This window comes from Euprymna scolopes, unplaced genomic scaffold (genome assembly GCF_053919585.1).
Source record: "Euprymna scolopes isolate OS-2025 unplaced genomic scaffold, ASM5391958v1 sca293, whole genome shotgun sequence".
NCBI lineage: Eukaryota > Metazoa > Mollusca > Cephalopoda > Sepiida > Sepiolidae > Euprymna > Euprymna scolopes.
In genome coordinates, this window is record NW_027633317.1 from 1 (window position 1) to 7,500 (window position 7,500).

At 56.7% G+C, this 7,500-nt stretch overlaps 1 non-coding gene and 1 pseudogene across 1 annotated transcript; both read right to left on the reverse strand.

Moving 5' to 3' along the window:
* Positions 1-212: 212 nt before the first annotated feature.
* Positions 213-370, reverse strand: LOC145274234 (5.8S ribosomal RNA). The gene has a single exon (XR_013866611.1). It is a non-coding gene; the product is annotated as a 5.8S ribosomal RNA (ribosomal RNA).
* Positions 371-770: 400 nt separating this feature from the next.
* On the reverse strand, positions 771-3,140 carry LOC145274246 (small subunit ribosomal RNA; annotated as a pseudogene).
* Between the last annotated feature and the right edge of the window lie 4,360 nt (positions 3,141-7,500).

The window sequence follows — 7,500 nt, forward strand, 5'->3', positions numbered from 1 at the left end:
AGACTCCGCGGTCTGCCAGCGGGAGACGAAGGAGGAGGCCGGAGAGGGTTTTAAAAAAAAAAAAGACATTGAAAGGAGTCAATTCTTTTTTTATTTTTCTTCCCCCTCGTCACTCGCTCCTGCGACGTCCCGGTTACCACCGTGCCGAGGACCGGGCGGGCACGGGGACGGCAAGATGTCGTTTCGTTAACGGAGAAAGACATGTAACGTTCCGCCTCTCGACCGGACGTGGCCCCGAGACAAGGGATCTCGGGGCCGCAATGTGCGTTCGAGGTGTCGATGTTCACTGAGTCCTGCAATTCGCATCAGTTATCGCGGCTGGCCGCGCTCTTCATCGACGGACGAGCCGAGTGATCCCCCGTCCAGGGTTCAGCACTTGGTTTTTTTATATTAGTTTTTGTTTATATAGATTTAGTAGTGTGCGAGGAGGTCTGTGCGAGGAGGCGTGACGGCATTGCAATGTCGCGAGTAGTTTGTTTTTTTAGCTAGCGGCGGTGGCACAGCGGCTGCAAAAAAAACAAAAAAAAACGATAAAGCGGCGACAAGGCAAAGAAGAAGCGGCCATCACTTGCGGTGGGCGAAAAAACAAACAGGTGGTAAGACGCGGAAGCAAGCAAGAAGAGCTGGGGCTTTAAAAACCTCCGCGTCACCACAAATCTATCTCTCGCTCCGCCTTTTATAGGTTTGTTTGCGCGCATTCGAGGCGTTGACGCCGACAGACAGAGGAGGTAGGCCGGAAAACAACAAACCAGTCTCGAACGGGAAAACGGTAATGATCCTTCCGCAGGTTCACCTACGGAAACCTTGTTACGACTTTTACTTCCTCTAAACGATCGGGTTCGGTCGTCTTCTCCAGGCATCGAACGCCGAGGCGTAGATGCACGAGTGTCGTGACGGACACGTCGCGCACTGCCCGGCGGCGTCGTCGGCCAGATCCGAGGACCTCACCGGACCGTTCGATCGGTAGTAGCGACGGGCGGTGTGTACAAAGGGCAGGGACGTGATCGACGCGGGCTGTTGACCCGCGCCTACCGGGAATTCCTCGTTCACGGGGTTGGTTACAGGCCCCGATCCCTATCACGGGAGGTGGTTCAGAGGTTTCCCAACCCTCTCGGGCCGGGGCGAAGTCCCCGCTGATACCTCCAGTGTAGCGCGCGTGCGGCCCCGGACATCTAAGGGCATCACAGACCTGTTATCGCTCCGCCTCGTGTGGCTTTCTGCCACCCGTCCCTCTAAGAAGTGCGTGAGAAAACCGACCCGGACCCGAGCGCCACGGAGGACGCCGAGCCCGCCGTAAAAATCACTGACATCGGCGCACTAGTTAGCAGGCCGGAGTCTCGTTCGTTATCGGAATCAACCAGACGGATCGCTCCACCAACTAAGAACGGCCATGCACCACCACCCACCGAATCGAGAAAGAGCTATCGATCTGTCAATCCTACCGGTGTCCGGACCGGGTGAGTTTTCCCGTGTTGAGTCAAATTAAGCCGCAGGCTCCACTCCTGGTGGTGCCCTTCCGTCAATTCCTTTAAGTTTCAGCTTTGCAACCATACTCCCCCCGGAACCGAACTCTGGTTTCCCGCAGGCTACCCGCCGGGTCATGGAAGCGAACGCCGGCGGATCGCCGGTCGGCATCGTTTACGGTCGGAACTACGACGGTATCTGATCGTCTTCGAACCTCCGACTTTCGCTCTTGATCGAGGAAAACGTGCTTGCCACACGCCATCGCTGCAGTTCGTCTTGCGACGATCCAAGAATTTCACCTCTAACGTCGCAATACGAGTGGCCCCGACCGCTCCCTTCGATCATTGCCTCGCCGTAGACGGAGACCGACAGACGTAGACGAGGCCCTCTTCCATCATTCCATGCTTATCGTATGCAAGCTTGAACAGCCCGCTCTGAGCACTCTAATTTTTTCAAAGTGAACGTACCGGCCGCCGCGGACACTCGGTTAAGAGCACCCTTGGAGGAGAAACCGCCGACCGCAACACGCGCGCAGACAAGACACGAAGCAGGGACTCGGAGCGGACCGGGGGGTTCAAAAAAAAAGAGGAACGCGCGGAAAGGGAGAGGGAGAGAAGCGCGGGGGTCAGAGTGCGGGGATGCGAATGAACGCACCCAAACACACACACGTAGCACCCCCCCGTTAGACTACTCCCGGAACCGAACCGACGACCACTTGTTTTTTTTTTCCGGATCCCGATCACGACCTCCTCGTCCACCTCGCCGGCAGGACCGCGTGGCGGGTATGCTAGCGGTTGACACCGGCGGAAAGGGCCGGGAATGCGAACGGACGACCAAAGTCAACGACGGACGATGGCGCCGCCGCCCCGGGGCCGCTTGCGCGACCACGAACCCGAGTTCGGACTACGAGCTTTTTAACCGCAACAACTTTAATATACGCTACCGGAGCTGGAATTACCGCGGCTGCTGGCACCAGACTTGCCCTCCGGTTGGTCCTCGTTAACGGATTTGAAGTGTACTCATTCCGATCGCGGGGCCTCGACAGAGTCCCGCGTCGTTATTTTTCGTCACTACCTCCCCGTGCCGGGAGTGGGTAATTTGCGCGCCTGCTGCCTTCCTTGGATGTGGTAGCCGTTTCGCATGCTCCCTCTCCGGAATCGAACCCCGATTCCCCGTTACCCGTAGTAACCACGGTAGGCACTTAACCGACCGTCGACAGTTGATAGGGCGGACCCTCGAGAGACCCGTCGCCGGGCGTGAAAGCTCGTGCGATCGACCAGTGAGTTATCCAGAGTCACCAAAGCGGAGCGCGCCGCCCTATGAGCCCCGCCACCGAACGGACCCGCGAGCGGGAACGCCGACGACGGGAGGACGGAATGACGCGCATCGGTCTCAGTCTAATATGTAGCGCCGCGACCCGGAACGGCCGACGCGGGTGCCAGCGCGCGAGGCGTGGCGACGACGGCGCGCCGACCGATCGCGGCCTGTGTCACATGTATTAGCTCTAGAATTGCCACAGTTATCCATCGCCTCCGAGGAGGAATACGGTCCCGAGGATTAGGTCCGGTTCCTGAGCCATTCGCGGTTTCGCCCGTTCTAATGCGTGGCGTGAACTTACACTTGCATGGCTTAAGCTTTGAGACAAGCATATGACTACTGGCAGGATCAACCAGGTATCGTTGGAATTTGGGACTTTGTTTCGACAGAACGACAGACCGACCGACCGACCGACCGACATAAGACAGACAACTACAACGACGGGCACGTGTTTATTTATTTTTCGAGGGGGTTCGCCGTCAGAAGAAGCGCGCTGCCCGCGCTGATGGCCTCTTTTTTGTTTCTCCCCTGACTTGGACCGAGACCGAGACTCAAAGAACGAAAGCGACCAACGTCGACAACAACAACGACAACGGCACCCTTGACAGCGATACATACGACAAACGACAAGCAGCACGACGGCAGTGCACACGGACATCGAGGGTCAAGGTGCAGACTGAACTCGCCGAGGTCGTCGTCATCGTGGTCGCCATCGATTCCGTCTCGTCGTCGTCGTCGTCAACGTCCACGTCACAGCCGGCCGAGAAGAGAGAACAGACGACAGCGTCGACAACAACAACATCGACAACGGCACCCTTGACAGCGATACATACGACAAACGACAAACAGCACGACGGCAGTGCACACGGACATCGGAGGTCAAGGTGCAGACTGGAATCGTCGAGGTCGTCGTCATCGTGGTCGCCATCGATGCCGTCTCGTCGTCGTCGTCGTCGTCTTCGTCGTCGTCGTCGTCATCAACGTACCAACCGACCGAGACGAGAGAGCAAGCAACAACGTCGACAACAACAACGACAACGGCACCCTTGACAGCGATACATACGACAAACGACAAACAGCACGACGGCAGTGCACACGGACATCGGAGGTCAAGGTGCAGACTGAACTCGTCGAGGTCGTCCGTCATCGTGGTCGCCATCGATGCCGTCTCGTCGTCGTCGTCGTCTCCGTCGTCGTCGTCGTCGTCGCCAACGTCAACGTCAACATCACAGCCGTCATCGGGGAGGAGCTGGACCAGGGCAGCGGCGGCGTAAATTTTCCCGTCACCTTCGTCGTCGCCTTCGTCGACCGACCGACCGACCGGCGTCGTGTTCGTGCTCGGAAAACCGAGGAGAGACAACGTGCACATGGCGCGTTCTCGCAAGCGGCTCCTCGGTCCGATTTTTTTGGGGCGGCTTTTTCGAGCTTTTTTTTTTTTTTCTCACCCTTTCGTCCGTGCGACGGCGAACGTTAGGGGAAAAAAAAAAAAAAAAAAAAAACGACAACAACGCGGCGGACCGGGCGAACAACATCGTCGACACACACGACATTGACGACCGGTCCCCCTTTTCACAATCGCATCGAGATAAAAACGAACGAGTCCGATTCGAGCACCGAGTCGCGAGCGGGAGGACTGTCGGTGCAAGTATCGATCACTGACGTGAGCGCTTCGCCGGACAGAGGATGGCTCATCCGGCAGCCGTGCAAATCGACGGTATGGGAAGAACGAACAAGAAGAGCAACGACTTGATCGGCGGCTTGGGAACTGCGGACGGTGAAAACGGGTTAATCGACTGCGACCACGACTGCTCGATCGATCTTCTTTGGCGCTAACAAAGGTGGAGGTGGCGCAAGAAGGGACTAGCGCTATCACCGTCCACGTATCAGAAGATGCGGCGGCAGACGTCGACGCTTATGCGTTGTCGGACGAGAAGTCGCTGCAGCACGTGTACCGCGAGCGGGACGTCCAAGGTTTTGCCAGACGGAAAGAAATCGGGTGTCAGCGAACGTTCACACGGCTGTGAGATCGGACGCTGACAGGAGTAGGAGGCGGCAGGCAGGCGGCGGTTACGGCGGCGGCGCCTGCTGCTGCTCATCCTCCTGTTTGCTGCGGCGACTTCCAGGACGGGAGAGCATCGAACAACGTACGTATGGTTACAAGGGGATCAGGATCTACATAGTGCATCCCCGCGGCTATTTTTGTTTGTTTGTTCGCTCGTTCGTTAATTCGTTCGTTCGTTCGTTCGTTCGTTACAATGTACGTTTTTCCGTTCGACGGCGGCAGAGAGCGGCGGCGTTTCTCCCTAATCCGGAGGATTTATCGGTCGCACAGCGATGGGTCGTTCGGCCGATCATCGAAAGATTCGCAGGTAGTGGTTGAATGGCAGAACGGCAGCAACAACAGCGGCGGCTGAGAGCGGCGAACGCTGAGGCGGAAGCAGAAGCTGCAGCAAACGTATCGGCTAAACATGGTGGACATAGATATGGCTGACGACGCGGGTACCACGACGACTATGGAACCAGGAAAAGGAGCCGTTAGTTGTTCCAACATATCGTTCGACACGTCGAGCAGCCCTAGGTCCACGGAGAAGCACACACACGTACCACGTATTATAACCTAACGACGATGAGCGGGCGCACGGTTGGCAGGAACGAAGGCGGCGGATCAAAACAAGTTGGAGCGCGGCGACAGCGATAACGGTGACAGCCCTAGGCGGCGGAGATGCCACTTTCTGACGCCTTTGCGACAAGCCCGTAGAGACGTTCCGGACCACCACGAGGCAAAGAGTCGCTGCTCCGACGAACCGACACACCAAAGTGTGCTTCCTACCGAACATGTTTTATAAAACTTTCAAACTGGAAAACCCCAGAAATGGTGTTGGTATTCGTCCAGACCCACCTCCGACACCTGAAAATGGTGGTCAAAAAAAAACGTCGATTATACGAAGCGACATTTCTGGTCGGCGATTTTCCAGTTTTACGCCTACTGCCACATGGGGATGTCGGTAGGCGTCGCAAAGTGCCTTCTCGACGCCTAGGCACACCAGGACTTTGTCATTTTTTTCCCCCTCGACATTCCTGGTCCGGTCTATTCCGATTTTACACCTACCGCCATGTGGGGGTGGCAGTAGGCGTCGAAAAGTGCCTTCTCGACCGCTAGCGACACCACTACTTTATCGAGCTCTGGAGGCCCGCACACCGACCCGGGGGCCGCGGAGTCGACCCCGGGGCCTCCTGGCGTCGCCGCCGCTCACTTGGACGCCTTCCGCAACCTGTGGTCCCGCTCGGGGCCGCCGGGAGCCTCGCCGACCTGACCGGTGTCGGTAGGCGTCTGGAAGCGCCCGGCCGACCTGGACGAGGTCCCCCTGGCCCCCCGGGGGACACCCCTTAGTTGGATGGGGGTGCTGTCCCGGGCACACATGCAACCCGCGGCCGCCTACCGACAGCCCCCTTCGCTCGATCGCTACTCCTTTCCAACATATGTCGGAGAAGCCGGGCGGTTGTGAAACCCCAGAAATGGTGTTGGTATTCGTCCAGACCCACCTCCGACACCTGAAAATGGTGGTCAAAAAAAACGTCGATTATACGAAGCGACATTTCTGGTCGGCGATTTTCCAGTTTTGCGCCTACCGCCATGTGGGGGTGGCAGTAGGCGTCGAAAAGTGCCTTCTCGACCGCTAGCGACACCACTACTTTATCGAGCTCTGGAGGCCCGCACACCGACCCGGGGGCCGCGGAGTCGACCCCGGGGGCCTCCTGGCGTCGCCGCCGCTCACTTGGACGCCTTCCGCAACCTGTGGTCCCGCTCGGGGCCGCCGGGAGCCTCGCCGACCTGACCGGTGTCGGTAGGCGTCAGTCAAACTTGCTTAAGAGGCAAAGCCTCCTCACACCTTAAGAGAGTCCACAGTTAGTCCCGCCGTTTACCCGTGGTCGTCGTCGGGGGTGCCGGTCGGTGTGTTTCGGCGTGTTTCTTTCTTACTTTAGCTCGCTCCTATAAGCTAACTCAGCAGCCCTGCTAAAATCAATTTATCATTATTTTCAATCTATCGAAAATCTTAATTTATTATTATTTTCCAACTATCGAAAATCTTAATAGAGTTGGGGTTTTTTGTTTGTTTTTTTTTTTAAATTCCATTGTAACAACAGACAGCCAGCCAGCAGCATGTGGTGTCGGTAGGCGTCTGGAAGCGCTTGAGGAGGCAGAGGAGTTGGCAAGCTCGCTAAACTGCCCGCTGGTGTGGTGGTGTCGGTAGAGGCGTCTTGAATATACCCGGTCGCTCGATCGACGACGACGACGGCTAGGTGGCCGAGGAGGAGGACTACCTACCTACCTAGCCGAATAGCCGTGGTAGTCGTCAGTCAAACTTGCTTAAGAGGCGGCAAAGTCCCGCCGTTTACCCGTGGTCGTCGTCGGGGGTGCCGGTCGGTGTGTTTCGGCGTGTTTCTTTCTTACTTTAGCTCGCTCCTATAAGCTAACTCAGCAGCCCTGCTAAAATCAATTTATCATTATTTTCAATCTATCGAAAATCTTAATTTATTATTATTTTCCAACTATCGAAAATCTTAATAGAGTTGGGGTTTTTTGTTTGTTTTTTTTTTTAAATTCCATTGTAACAACAGACAGCCAGCCAGCAGCATGTGGTGTCGGTAGGCGTCTGGAAGCGCTTGAGGAGGCAGAGGAGTTGGCAAGCTCGCTAAACTGCCCGCTGGTGTGGTGGT